The sequence below is a fragment of the Triticum aestivum genome, chromosome 7B, assembly GCF_018294505.1.
Source record: "Triticum aestivum cultivar Chinese Spring chromosome 7B, IWGSC CS RefSeq v2.1, whole genome shotgun sequence".
NCBI classification, from domain to species: Eukaryota; Viridiplantae; Streptophyta; class Magnoliopsida; order Poales; family Poaceae; genus Triticum; species Triticum aestivum.
Genome location: NC_057813.1, coordinates 197,727,171 through 197,742,767, shown reverse-complemented (window position 1 = coordinate 197,742,767; position 15,597 = coordinate 197,727,171).

The window sequence follows — 15,597 nt, the reverse complement described above, 5'->3', positions numbered from 1 at the left end:
GAAGTTGATTCTTCAGGAGGCTCATGATTCGCCTTACTCAATTCAACCAGGCAACACTAAGATGTGTCTGGATTAGAAGGAAAGTTTCTGGTGGACAGGGATGAAAAAGGATATTGTTGAGTATGTAGCAGTATGTGATGTATGCCAGAGAGTTAAGGCAGAGCATCAGAAACCAGCAGGGTTATTACAGCCTTTGCCAATACCCGAAAGGAAGTGGGATAAACTTGGCATGGATTTTATCACTGGATTACCCAGGACTCATTCAGGCTATGACTCAATCTGGGTTGTAGTTGATCGCTTGACGAAGGTAGCCCATTTCATCCCCGTGAAGACAACTTATATGAGTGCTAAGTTGGCAAAGATATACATGACCAGGATCATATGTCTGCATGGAGTTCCGAGGACCATTGTATCAGATAGAGGAACACAATTTACTTCAAAGTTTTGGAATCAGTTGCATGAAACTTTGGGTACCAGGCTAGAGTTCAGTACAACCTTTCATCCACAAACAGATGGACAGACCGGGAGGGTCAATCAGATTCTGAAGGACATGTTGAGAGCTTGTGCGCTAGATTATGGATCTAGTTGGGATGAAAATTTGCCCTATGCAGAGTTCTCTTATAACAACAGTTATCAAGCCAGTTTGAAGATGACCCCTTTCGAAGCTTTGTACGGAAGGAGGTGCAGGACACCATTATCGTGGGATGAAGTTGGAGATCGATAGTTGTTCGGACCAGACTTAATCAGAGATTCGAGGAGAAGGTTAAGTTGATTCGAGATAGACTCAAGGTAGCTCAGTCCAGGCAGAAGAGCTATGCAGATACTACACGCAAGGAGGTAGCCTACGAAGTCGGAGACAGAGCATATCTGCATGTGTCCCCACTTCGAGGAGTTAAACATTTTGGAGTCAAGGGAAAGCTAGCACCATGTTTTGTGGGACCCTACCGAGTTTTTGAACGCATGGGAGAAGTTGCCTACAAATTGGAATTGCCCGAAGGATTGTCAGGAGTTCATGATGTGTTTCACGTTTCCCAGTTGAAGAAGTGCCACGCAGAGATGGCCGACATTCCTCTGAGAGATACAGTGCCACTGGAAGCAATTCAGTTGGATAGTGATCTGACCTATGAAGAGAAGCCAGTCAAGATTCTCGAGTTTTCAAGTCGAGTTACTCGCAGCAAGGTTATCAAGTTCTGCAAAGTTCAGTGGAGCCATCATACCGAGGAGGAAGCCACCTGGGAGCGAGAAGAAGACCTCCGCAAGGACCACCCAAACCTTCTTGCTGACCAACCTGAATCTCGAGGGCGAGATTCATCTTTAGGGGGGTAGGTTTGTAACATTCATATTTTCACTTTGGATGGTATACATAGATCATCATATGCATATCATATTTTATTGCATTTTGGTTGTGATCCTAGAAATCTTAAGCAACTCAAGTGTTGGGGAACGTAGCAGAAATTCAAAATTTTCCTACGTGTCACCAAGATCTATCTATGGAGAGGCTAGCAACGAGGGGAAGGAGAGTGCATCTACATACCCTTGTAGATCGCTAAGCGGAAGCGTTCAAGTGAACGGGGTTGATGGAGTCGTACTTGTCGTGATTCAGATCACCAATGATCCTAGTGCCGAACGGACGGCACCTCCGCGTTCAACACACGTACAGCTCGACGATGTCTCCCACGCCTTGATCCAGCAAGGAGAGAGGGAGAGGTTGAGGAAGACTCCATCCAGCAGCAGCACAACGGCGTGGTGGTGATGGAGGAGCGTGGCAATCCTGCAGGGCTTCGCCAAGCACCTACGGGAGAGGAGGAGGTGTCACGGGAGGGAGGGAGGTGCCAGGGGCTCAGGTATGGATGCCCTCCCTCCCCTCCACTATATATAGGGGCAGGGGAGAGGGGGGAGGCGCAGCCTTGCCCCTTCCTCCAAGGAAAGGGTGCGGCTAAGAGGGGAGGAGGAGTCCATCCTCCCCAAGGCACCTCGGAGGTGCCTTCCCCCTTTAGGACTCTCCTCTTTTTCCTATATCTTGGCGCATGGGCCTCTAGGGGCTGGTGCCCTTGGCCCATGTAGGCCAAGGCGCACCCCCTACAGCCCATGTGCCCCCCCGGGGCAGGTGGCCCCACCCGGTGGGCCCCCGGGACCCTTCCGGTGGTCCCGGTACAATACCGATGACCCCGAAACTTGTCCCGATGGCCGAAACAGGACTTCCTATATATAAATCTTTACCTCCGGACCATTCCGGAACTCCTCGTGATGTCCGGGATCTCATCCGGGACTCCGAACAACATTCGGTAACCACATACAAACTTCCTTTATAACCCTAGCGTCATCGAACCTTAAGTGTGTAGACCCTACGGGTTCGGGAGACATGTAGTCATGACCGAGATGTTCTCCGGTCAATAACCAACAGCGGGATCTGGATACCCATGTTGGCTCCCACATGTTCCACGATGATCTCATCGGATGAACCACGATGTCAAGGACTCAATCGATCCCGTATACAATTCCCTTTGTCTAGCGGTATGGTACTTGCCCGAGATTCGATCGTCGGTATACCGATACCTTGTTCAATCTCGTTATCGGCAAGTCTCTTTACTCATTCCGTAACACATCATCCCGTGATCAACCCCTTGGTCACATTGTGCACATTATGATGATGTCCTACCGAGTGGGCCCAGAGATACCTCTCCGTTTACACGGAGTGACAAAATCCCAATCTCGATTCGTGCCAACCCAACAGACACTTTCAGAGATACCCGTAGTGTACCTTTATAGCCACCCAGTTACGTTGTGACGTTTGGCACACCCAAAGCACTCCTACGGGTATCCGGGAGTTGCACAATCTCATGGTCTAAGGAAATGATACTTGACATTAGAAAAGCTTTAGCATACGAACTACATGATCTTGTGCTAGGCTTAGGATTGGGTCTTGTCCATCACATCATTCTCCTAATGATGTGATCCCGTTATCAACGACATCCAATGTCCATGGTCAGGAAACCGTAACCATCTATTGATTAACGAGCTAGTCAACTAGAGGCTTACTAGGGACATGGTGTTGTCTATGTATCCACACATGTATCTGAGTTTCCTATCAATACAATTCTAGCATGGATAATAAACGATTATCATGAACAAGGAAATATAATAATAATCAATTTATTATTGCCTCTAGGGCATATTTCCAACAGTCTCCCACTTGCACTAGAGTCAATTTAGTTCACATCGATATGTGATTAACACTCAAGGTCACATCCCCATGTGACTAACACCCAAAGAGTTTACTAGAGTCAATAATCTAGTTCACATTTACCATGTGATTAACACTCGATGAGTTCTGGGTTTGATCATGTTATGCTTGTTAGAGAGGTTATAGTCAACGGGTCTGAACCTTTCAGATCCGTGTGAGCTTTACAAATCTCTATGTCATCTCCTAGATGCAGCTACCACGTTCTATTTGGAGCTATTCCAAATAACTGTTCTACTTGGAGCTATTCTAAATTGTTGCTCCATTATACATATCCAGTATCTCTACTTAGAGCTATCCGGATAGGTGTTAAGCTTGCATCGACGTAACCCTTTACGACGAACTCTTTTACCACCTCCATAATTGAGAAAATTCCTTAGTCCACTAGTTACTAAGGATAACTTTGACCGCTGTCCTGTGATCCATTCTTGGATCACTCTTGTACCCCTTGACTGACTCATGGTAAAGCACACTTCAGGTGCGGTACACAGCATAGCATACTGTAGAGCCTATGTCTTAAGCATAGGGGACGACCTTCGTTCCTTTCTCTCTATTCTGCCATGGTCGAGCTTTAAGTCTTAACTTCATACCTTACAACTCAGGCAAGAACTCCTTCTTTGACTGATCCATCTTGAACACCTTCAAGATCACGTCAAGGCATGTGCTCATTTGAAAGTACTATTAAGCGTTTTGATCTATCCTTATAGATCTTGATGCTCAATGTTCAAGTAGCTTAATCCAGGTTTTCCATTGAAAACACTTTCCAAATAACCCTATATGCTTTCCAGAAATTCTACGTCATTTCTGATCATTAATATGTCAACAACATATACTCATCAGAAATTCTATAGTGCTCCCACTCACTTCTTTGGAAATACAAGTTTCTCATAAACTTTGTATACACCCAAAATCTTTGATCATCATCAAAGCATACATTCCAACTCCGAGATGCTCACTCCAGTCCTCAGAAGGATTGCTGGAGCTTTGCATACTTATTAGCATATTTCAGGATAGACAAAACCTTCCGGTTGTATCACATACAACCTTTCCTCAAGAATCGTCGAGGAAACAATGTTTTGACATCCTATCTGCAAGATTTCATAAATAATGCAGTAATTGCTAATATAATTCCAACAGACTCTTAGCATCGCTACGAGTGAGAAAGTCTCATCGTAGTCAACTCCTTGAACTTGTCGAAAAACATCTTAACGACAAGTCGAGCTTTCTCAATGGTGACACTTACCATCATTGTCTGTCTTCCTTTCAAAATCCATATGTACCTAACAGCCTTACGACCATCAAGTAGTTCTTCCAAAGTCTACACTTTGTTTTCATACATGGATCCTCTCTCGGGTTTTATGGCCTTGAGCCATTTATCGGAATCTGGGCCCACCATCGCTTCTACATAGCTCGTAGGTTCATTGTTGTCTAGCAACATGACTTCCAAGACAGGATTACGTACCACTCTGAAGTAGTACACATCCTTGTCATCCCACGAGGTTTGGTAGTGACTCGATCCGAAGTTTCATGATCACTATCATAAGCTTCCACTTCAGTTGGTGTACGTGCCACAGGAACAACTTCCTGTGCCCTGCTACACACTTGTTGAAGTGACGGTTCAATAACCTCATCAAGTCTCCACCATCCTCCCACTCAACTTTTCGAGAGAAACCTTTCCTCGAAAAAGGACCCGATTCAAGAAACAATCCCTATTGCTTTCGGATCTGAATTAGGAGGTATACCCAACTGTTTTTGGGTGTCCTATGAAGATGCATTTTATCTGCTTTGGGTTCGAGCTTATCAACCTGAAACCTTTTCACATAAGCGTCGCAGCCCCAAACTTTCAAGAAACGGCAACTTAGGTTTCTCCAAACCATAGTTCATACGGTGTCGTCTCAACGAAATTATGTGGTGCCCTATTTAAAGTGAATGTGGTTGTCTCTAATGCCTAACCCATGAACGATAGTGGTAACTCGATAAGAGACATCATGGTATGCACCATATCCAATAGGGTGCAACTATGACGTTTGGACACACCATCACACTATGGTGTTCCAGGCTGTATCAGTTGTGAAACAATTTCCACAATGTCTTAATTCTGTGCCAAACTCGTGATTCAGATATTCATCTCTATGATCATATCATAGATCTTTTATCCTCTTGTCACGACGATCTTTCAACTTCACACTGAAATTACTTGAACCTTTCAATAATTCAGACTCGTGATTCATCAAGTAAATATACTCAACATCTACTCGAATCATCTGTGAAGTAAGAACATAACGATATTCACTGCATGCCTCAGCACTCATTGGACTGCACACATCAAAATGTGTTACTTCCAACAAGTTGCTATCTTGTTCCATCTTACTGAAAACGAGGCTTTTCAGTCATCTTGCCCATGTGGTATGATTTGCATGTCCCAAGTGATTCAAAATCAAGTGAGTCAAAACGGTCCATTTGCATGGAGTTTCTTCATGCATATACACCAATAGACATGGTTCGCATGTCTCAAACTTTTCAAAAACGAGTGAGCCCAAAGATCCATCAATATGGAGCTTCTTCATGCGTTTTATACCGATATGACTTACGTGGCAGTGCCACAAGTAGGTGGTACTATCATTACTATCTTTTGGCATGAACATGTGTATCACTACGATCGAGATTTAATAAACCATTCATTTTAGGTGTAAGACCATTGAAGGTATTATTCAAATAAACAGAGTAACCATTATTCTCCTTAAATGAATAACCGTATTGCGATAGACGTAATCCAATCATGTCTATGCTCAACGCAAACACCAAATAACAATTATTTAGGTTTAACACCAATCTCTTTGGTAGAGGGAGCGTGCGATGCTTGATCATATCAAGCTTGGAAAAACTTCCAACACATATCGTCAGCTCACCTTTAGCTAGTCTCCGTTTATTCCGTAGCCTTTTGTTTCGAGTTACTAACACTTAGCAACCGAACCGGTATCTAATACCCTGGTGCTACTAGGAGTACTAGCAAAGTACACATTAACACAATGTATATCCAATATACTTCTATCGACCTTGCCAGCCTTCTTATCTACCAAGTATCTAGGGTAATTCTGCTCTAGTGGTTGTTCCCCTTATTACAGAAGCACTTAGTCTCGGGTTTGGGTTTTACCTTGGGTTTCTTCACTAGAGCAGCAGCTGATTTGCCGTTTCATGAAGTATCCCTTCTTGCCCTTGCCCTTCTTGAAACTAGTGGTTTCACCAACCATCAACAATTGATGCTCCTTCTTGATTTCTACTTTCGCGGTGTCAAACATCGCGAATACCTCAAGGATCACCATATCTATCCCTGATATGTTATAGTTCATCACGAAGCTCTAACAGCTTGATGGCAATGACTTTGGAGAACCATCACTGTCTTATCTGGAAGATCAACTCCCACTCGATTCAAATGATTGTTGTACTCAGACAATCTGAGCACAAGCTCAACAATTGAGCTTTTCTCCTTAGTTTGCAGGTTAAGAAAATCGTCGGAGGTCTTATACCTCTTGACGTGGGCACGAGCCTGAAATCCCAATTTTAGCCCTCGAAACATCTCATATGTTCCGTGATGTTTCGAAAACGTCTTTAGTGCCTCAACTCTAAACCGTTTAACTGAACTATCACGTAGTTATCAAAACGTGTATGTCCGATGTTCGCAACATCCACAAACGACGTTTGGGGTTCAGCACACTGAGCGGTGCATTAAGGACATAAGCCTTCTATGAAGCAATGAGGACAATCCTCAGTTTACGGACCTAGTCCGCATAATTGCTACTATCAACTTTCAACTAATTTTTCTCTAGGAACATATCTAAACAGTAGAACTATAGCGTGAGCTACGACATAATTTGCAAAAACCTTTTGACTATGTTCAGGATAATTAAGTTCATCTTATGAACTCCCACTCAGATAGACATCCCTCTAGTCATCTAAGTGATTACATGATCCAAGTCAAACTAGGCCGTGTCCGATCATCACGTGAGACGGACTAGTCATCATCGGTGAACATCTTCATGTTGATCGTATCTTCTATACGACTCATGTTCGACCTTTCGGTCTCCGTGTTCCGAGGCCATGTCTGTACATGCTAGGCTCGTCAAGTTAACCCTAAGTGTTTCGCGTGTGTAAATCTGTCTTACACCCGTTGTATGTGAACGTTAGAATCTAACACCCGATCATCACGTGGTGCTTCGAAACACGAACTGTCGCAACGGTGCACAGTTAGGGGAGAACACTTCTTGAAATTATTGTAAGGGATCATCTTATTTACTACCGTCGTTCTAAGCAAATAAGATGTATAAACATGATAAACATCACATGCAATCAAATAGTGACATGATATGGCCATCATCACTTTGCTCCTTTTGATCTCCATCTTCGGGGCTCCATGATCATCATCGTCACCGGCATGACACCATGATCTCCATCATCATGATCTCCATCATCGTGTCTTCATGAAGTTGCCTCGCCAACTATTACTTCTACTACTATGGCTAACGGTTAGCAATAAAGTAAAGTAATTACATGACGTTTAAGTTGACACGCAGGTCACAAATAAATTAAAGACAACTCCTATGGCTCCTGCCGGTTGTCATACTCATCGACATGCAAGTCGTGATTCCTATTACAAGAACATGATCAATCTCATACATCACATATATCATTCATCACATCCTTTTGGCCATATCACATCACATAGCATACCCTGCAAAAACAAGTTAGACGTCCTCTAATTGTTGTTTGCATGTTTTACGTGGCTGCTATGGGTTTCTAGCAAGAACGTTTCTTACCTACGCATGAACCACAACGTGATATGCCAATTGCTATTTACCCTTCATAAGGACCCTTTTCATCGAATCCGATCCGACTAAAGTGGGAGAGACAGACACCCGCCAGCCACCTTATGCAACTAGTGCATGTTTGTCGGTGGAACCGGTCTCACGTAAGCGTACGTGTAAGGTTGGTCCGGGCCGCTTCATCCCACGATGCCGCCGAATCAAGATAAGACTAGTAACGGCAAGCATATTGAACAATATCGACGCCCACAACTACTTTGTGTTCTACTCGTGCAAAGAATCTACGCAATAGACCTAGCTCATGATGCCACTGTTGGGGAACGTAGCAGAAATTCAAAATTTTCCTACGTGTCACCAAGATCTATCTATGGAGAGACTAGCAACGAGGGGAAGGAGAGTGCATCTACATACCCTTGTAGATCGCTAAGCGGAAGCGTTCAAGTGAACGGGGTTGATGGAGTCGTACTCGTCGTGATTCAGATCACCGATGATCCTAGTGCCGAACGGACGGCACCTCCGCGTTCAACACACGTACAGCTCGACGATGTCTCCCACGCCTTGATCCAGCAAGGAGAGAGGGAGAGGTTGAGGAAGACTCCATCCAGCAGCAGCACAACGGCATGGTGGTGATGGAGGAGCGTGGCAATCCTGCAGGGCTTCGCCAAGCACCTACGGGAGAGGAGGAGGTGTCACGGGAGGGAGGGAGGCGCCAGGGGCTCAGGTATGGATGCCCTCCCTCCCCTCCACTATATATAGGGGCAGGGGAGAGGGGGAGGCGCAGCCTTGCCCCTTCCTCCAAGGAAAGGGTGCGGCTAAGAGGGGGGGAGGAGTCCATCCTCCCCAAGGCACCTCGGAGGTGCCTTCCCCCTTTAGGACTCTCCCCTTTTTCCTATATCTTGGCGCATGGGCCTCTAGGGGCTGGTGCCCTTGGCCCATGTAGGCCAAGGCGCACCCCCTACAGCCCATGTGCCCCCCCGGGGCAGGTGGCCCCACCCGGTGGGCCCCCGGGACCCTTCCGGTGGTCCCGGTACAATACCGATGACCCCGAAACTTGTCCCGATGGCCGAAACAGGACTTCCTATATATAAATCTTTACCTCCGGACCATTCCGGAACTCCTCGTGACGTCCGGGATCTCATCCGGGACTCCGAACAACATTCGGTAACCACATACAAACTTCCTTTATAACCCTAGCGTCATCGAACCTTAAGTGTGTAGACCCTACGGGTTCGGGAGACATGTAGTCATGACCGAGATGTTCTCCGGTCAATAACCAACAACGGGATCTGGATACCCATGTTGGCTCCCACATGTTCCACGATGATCTCATCGGATGAACCACAATGTCAAGGACTCAATCGATCCCGTATACAATTCCCTTTGTCTAGCGGTATGGTACTTGCCCGAGATTCGATCGTCGGTATACCGATACCTTGTTCAATCTCGTTACCGGCAAGTCTCTTTACTCGTTCCGTAACACATCATCCCGTGATCAACCCCTTGGTCACATTGTGCACATTATGATGATGTCCTACCGAGTGGGCCCAGAGATACCTCTCCGTTTACACGGAGTGACAAAATCCCAATCTCGATTCGTGCCAACCCAACAGACACTTTCAGAGATACCCGTAGTGTACCTTTATAGCCACCCAGTTACATTGTGACGTTTGGCACACCCAAAGCACTCCTACGGTATCCGGGAGTTGCACAATCTCATGGTCTAAGGAAATGATACTTGACATTAGAAAAGCTTTAGCATACGAACTACATGATCTTGTGCTAGGCTTAGGATTGGGTCTTGTCCATCACATCATTCTCCTAATGATGTGATCCCGTTATCAACGACATCCAATGTCCATGGTCAGGAAACCGTAACCATCTATTGATTAACGAGCTAGTCAACTAGAGGCTTACTAGGGACATGGTGTTGTCTATGTATCCACACATGTATCTGAGTTTCCTATCAATACAATTCTAGCATGGATAATAAACGATTATCATGAACAAGGAAATATAATAATAATCAATTTATTATTGCCTCTAGGGCATATTTCCAACATCAAGGACCCAAGGAGAGAGTTGGAGGTTTCACAAAAATTTCATATTTGAATTTATTTCAAATTTGAAAAATAGGATCAATTTGATTTTAATATTTTCTTTCCAATTATTTCACTTCAATAAAATAAATGAGAGAGGATAAAATGACTTCCTCAAAACAAAGGAGAAATATTGGAAAAAAAGAAATGTTGAAACCAAACTATTAGTTTATTTGCTATTTTATTTGAATTAGAGAAAAACATGCATTTTTGAAAAATTGTATTTAGTCTAGAAAAATGTTCATTTTGTCCAAATATTAGGTTTGGACGGTGAAAATTGTTTCTGGAAATTTTAGATTTTTATTTTTATTTATTTAGGATTTTTTTCTCACAAAAATCATTTAAAAAAAAACTGCGCGCGACCCAACTGGGCCGGCCCAGCCAAGCCGGGCCTTGGCCCAGCAGGCCTCCACCGCCTACCCCGCGCGCCGCCGCCGTGTAGCCGCCGGACTCCAGAGGAGTCCGGGCACGCCCCGCGCCGCCCGACCCCTCCTCCAAGTCAGACGGGGCCACCGCCTCGCCCTCCCGCCTTTATAAGGCCGGGACCCGACCTCCTCAACCTCCTCATCTTCCCGCCCCTGCCGCGCCACACCACAACCGCCGCCGAGCCGCTGCCACTCCGCGTAGCCGCCGCCCGCGCCGCTAGCTGTTGTTGTTGTTGCCGTCGCCTCGCGCCGCCGCCACCGTCGCCTCGCGTTGGAGCCGCCACCTCGCGCCGCCGCCACCGTCGCCTTGCGTCGGAGCCGCCGTCCCGGCCCGCCAGATTTCGCCGCCGCCTCGCCGAACCTCGGCGTTGACCTCACCGTCGTCGAACCGGTATAAACTGTTCGGTTTTCTCAGTTTATTAGGTTTGATCGGTTTTTCGTTTTTATTTTTAGATATTTAGTGAGCTTTCACCCGTTAGATCGTTTTAACGAACGAATTCGTTCGTTTAGCTCTATTAGCGAACGTTTGCACTGTAGATTTTTCTTTTTACTTTTATTTCGGCCAGGGACCTATCCGCAAATAGTTTTCTCATGATTTAGCCCCTCATCTTAAAACTAGCATAACTTTTTGCTCGTTTATCCAAATTAGATAAAACCAACGCCTAAATCTTTGTAACGCTCTCTTATTTCCAGTAAACCAACTTGAACATGATTTTGACAAATTCAAATTTGAGTTTAGTTCAGATTAGTATTCGATCTTGTTTCTTTTGTATCTTGCGTTTCGTAGCTCCGTTTGAGTTGATTCTTTTTGAAAATCATACCTAATCACATGTACCTACTGTTAAGATCTAATCCACATGAAAATAATGCTGTTAGGTTTTGTTTTCTATTTAGTTTAGTCATTTGCTTGTTTCAAGTTTTATTTGGATATTTTCTCGATTTCTCTTTGTTTCGTTTGATTGATTGCTTATGTATGCTACTGTTTGTCTATGCTAGATTATCCGTAGTGTGAAGCTTGTTACTACGAATCTCTAGAGTTTGCAGATTGTTAGCAAAGCAAGTTACACTTTGATCATACTCTTCTATACCCAGTTTTTACTATGCATTAGTTTTGCTCCTCAAATATTTGCATGAGTAGGATTGGGAACATGTGGTTTGGTTGTAGTAATTGAGATAGGAACCTAATACCTTTTTATCACCCCGGGAATATACGTTATGCTTAGTTATTGCTTAGCCATGCTCGTAGACGGGGATTGGATCGTTATACACATGGAAGTTATGAGAGTTATTAATCTTGGATAACATTAAGGTGGCAACTTTAATACACATCTGGGTGGATTGGTTGGGGCACCTGGAGAATCCAGTGTTTGTCCATTTGGGAAATCCCGGAGTACTCGTGTGATTTTTCCTCGGTTCGTCACCCATGCTCAAAGGGATCATATGATATTTCATGCCTAGAAACTTCCGTGTGCAGCCACAAGCCATTATGGGCTCTAGCGTAGTTGAGTAAGTTGTATGAGCTCTCGAAGAGGTGGACTAGAAGATGTAGGGGAAAGTAGGTGTACCGGTCTGCCCGGAGTAGAAAGTTAATGCTTCAGAAAGACTATGTCTCGATCTTCCAATCATGGATACGGTCGAGTCTTGTGGGGAAAAGTGTGCAACCTCTACAGAGTGTATAAACTAATCATGGTTAGCCGTGTCCCCGATTATGGACATCTTGAGTATCTGGAATTGGATATTATTGTTGATCTCATCACTCTTTAATTAATTCAATTGGGTTTAATGATGATACTTGTCTAATTGGGATTTGAGATGGAGGAACCTTCTCAAATATTGGTACAACTTGGGAGTAGTATAATAAATTTATTCCTTTGTTGTAGGAAAAAATTAGCTTTATGCAAAATCATAAACTTAGAGCCTCCACCAGCCAAATATTACATGTAGATATAGTTCTTGCATTCATTGCTTTACAGTGTAACTCTGCCAGCATATTCAATGTGCTGACCTACACGGCTGCAACGTCTCATATTGCAGACTACTCAGATGATGAATAAGGTGCGATAGGTCGTTGTCATGCACTCAGTTTTGCCGTTGGAGTTGATGGACTCATTTACATTCGAAGCTTCTGCAGTTATTTAGTTTAGATGGCCTTCAACCATATTATTTTTGTGTAATCATACTCTTTATGAGGACTCGATGTAATAAGTGTGTGACTGAACTCTGCTATAATTCCTTGAGTACTGTGTGTGTCACAATCCAGGGATGACACTTAAGCACAGAGACTTCGGTCCATTGGGATCGTGGTCGCTAGAATTACCAAGATCTACAATATCATATTTGTAGCATTGGATTCATCATGATATATATTTTTGCATTATACCCCCTCCGTCCCACAACATGATCGTTTCTCAAGATGTTATGTTGTGGGACGGATGTAGTATTTATTTGTTATGTAGATGTTGATATTTTTTGTACAACTTTCATCAAAGTTAGAAAGGTTTGCCCTTCTTAAAAATACAATTTATATCATAGAACGCATAGTATTGCAGATATAATTTCAGGAGTTTCAGCTGACACTAGTGCTCTAGGGCTAGCTCAGTCCCTAGTTCCTCCCACATGAAACCTTCCCTTATGTCAGTATGCTCATTTCTATTTTAGAGTTCATAACCTCAGAAAATTTTGTGTAGTGTACAAGGTAATTAAAAATATTCCATTGACTATCCTTTATTTCGCATAACAAAAAAAATTCTCATTGTATCATGATGCTTTTATGATTGTCCTGTTTCAATGTGATCATATCTGATTCTTATTTGTATTATAGTACTCTCCCCGATCCATATTAATTGACGTTGTTTTAGTATAATTTTGTACTAAACAATGCCAATTAATATGGATTGGAGGGGGTAGCATAGTTTTAGTACATTGATTTATGTATTAAATTTAAATTTCATTCTTGAAATATTTTGTAGCCAACCAGTTGTAGATTTCTAAATATTAAAGTTGACATTCTAATTCACTTTCGCAATTTTCATTGCATTTTATTCATGCAACATTAGTTCAAGAAATAGGTAACCGCTAATTGAAAATTACCCAACATTACCTTTCAATATATTGTGCCAAAAAATTGAGTCCATTATTTTATTTTTGATTAATTTAATTGTCAATTAATTTTGTTTAATTTTGAAAGCTTTATGTTTAATTATATATTGGAAAATAGTCAAGATGCACATTTTTGTGCAACTTAAGTTTGGTAGGTGTAGCCAGAAATTTCCCACAATTTTCTTTTCAATATATAGAGGTGCAAAATAAACTTTAGTACATTTTCCCCATTTGTTGATTCTCTACTACTTAGAAAGAACGTAAGGTTCCCATTTCACCTTTCTTCCCACCACCCCTTCACCCGACCTTCCATATAGTATATGATAATCAATCACCTTAATTTACATACCTTCTGAACACTTTAATTTACTTACCAAACTTGTAATCAAAATATAAGGTAATTCACGGTCAGAATTTGATGAACATTTATTTACACAATCACATTATTATTGACAGGTAAATCACAAGCTAACATACTAGAATATTTATATCCCGTTGCTACGCACGTGCATTGTTCTAGTTAGTTCAATGTTTTCAGCTTATAGATGAATGGTGTTTTTACCCCGCAAAAATAAGATGATTGATGTTTTCTTGCTTTGTTATAAATCGTTTATATTTTTAAGAATTAACTAGGATTTCAAGTGTGAGAAATACACATAGGGTGGATGCCTGCCAAAAACAGGTCGGACTAGAACCTATTGAGGTCTCCTTCTGTTTATTTATTTTTCTTCAAAAAGGGCGCTTTATTACTTAAAAGGTTTAAGCATTACACCCGGACTCTACATAACTAAGATGCACATCACACCAAGCCAAATAGAAGAAGACGAAATACAAATAAACTATATTTTTTATAACGCCTAAACAGTAGGTGGCCCAATCCTAAGATCATGCTGCCACCGATTTTGGGTAAAAGTATCTCTTGTTGTGGCCTTCAATCGTGTACACACCTCTGTAAATAGGTCTCGATTCTCCACTTGTTGTAGAGAGGACCATAAACGAAGCGTCCCGGTACATCTATAGATAACTTGCATAAGAGAAGCACTTTTATTGTTAAAAACCTTATCATTTCTACATAACCAAAGCTACCAAATGTTGACATATAAATGTATTGCCTAGTCTCTTCCATCAGATCAGTCTTTTGGTTGCATGGGCTAGAGCATGCACTTCTACATGGTATTGGAATCAAGAGGTCTTGAGTTCAAGATGCGGCTGGCGCAATTAAATTGCAGACCACTTTCGGTCCATGTTTAGGCCTAAGGGAGCCACATGTGAGGGGGTGTGTTGATGCATAAATGTATTGTGTCATCACGGCAAGCCCTCCCATCCTGAGAAGAATTCTAAACCTGTGATTAATCCCATGTAATCAGTTGCCAAATATATTAGCAAGACTACAAGGAGACACTGGTACATGTCGGTGCTATACAAATAGCTTTTAACCCCTTTCCGCGACAGCGTTCGGAAACGTCACGTAGTGAGTGATTGCGATAAGGGGGTCCTTCCACACGACCCAGAAACCGTCGGGGATATGCCCTCCTGGCACACACGCTCGGCAAAATGAGGTCGTGTGCGACCGGTGAGCGACAAAATACGATTATACGTACAGTAGTGCTAAAAAATACAATTATACAGGCGAAATCGTTTCCGGTCGTAAGTACATCCCACATAGTCAGTCCCCGCTAAACATTTCCGTTCGTATATACATCCCACATAGTCACTCCAAGGAAAACGTTTGCGCAAGGTGGCGTAACGCAAACAGTTTTCAAGAGAATGTCGTGTGTGATTGTTCATTGATCCAACACGGTTTATTCCTAAAAACTGTGTGTGGTGCCTGAGGTCATCGCCCACGGTGTTTTCTCAATAACCGTTTGCAATAGGAAAACCCAATCAGCAGATTAATTGGCCAATTAGCAGGCTAA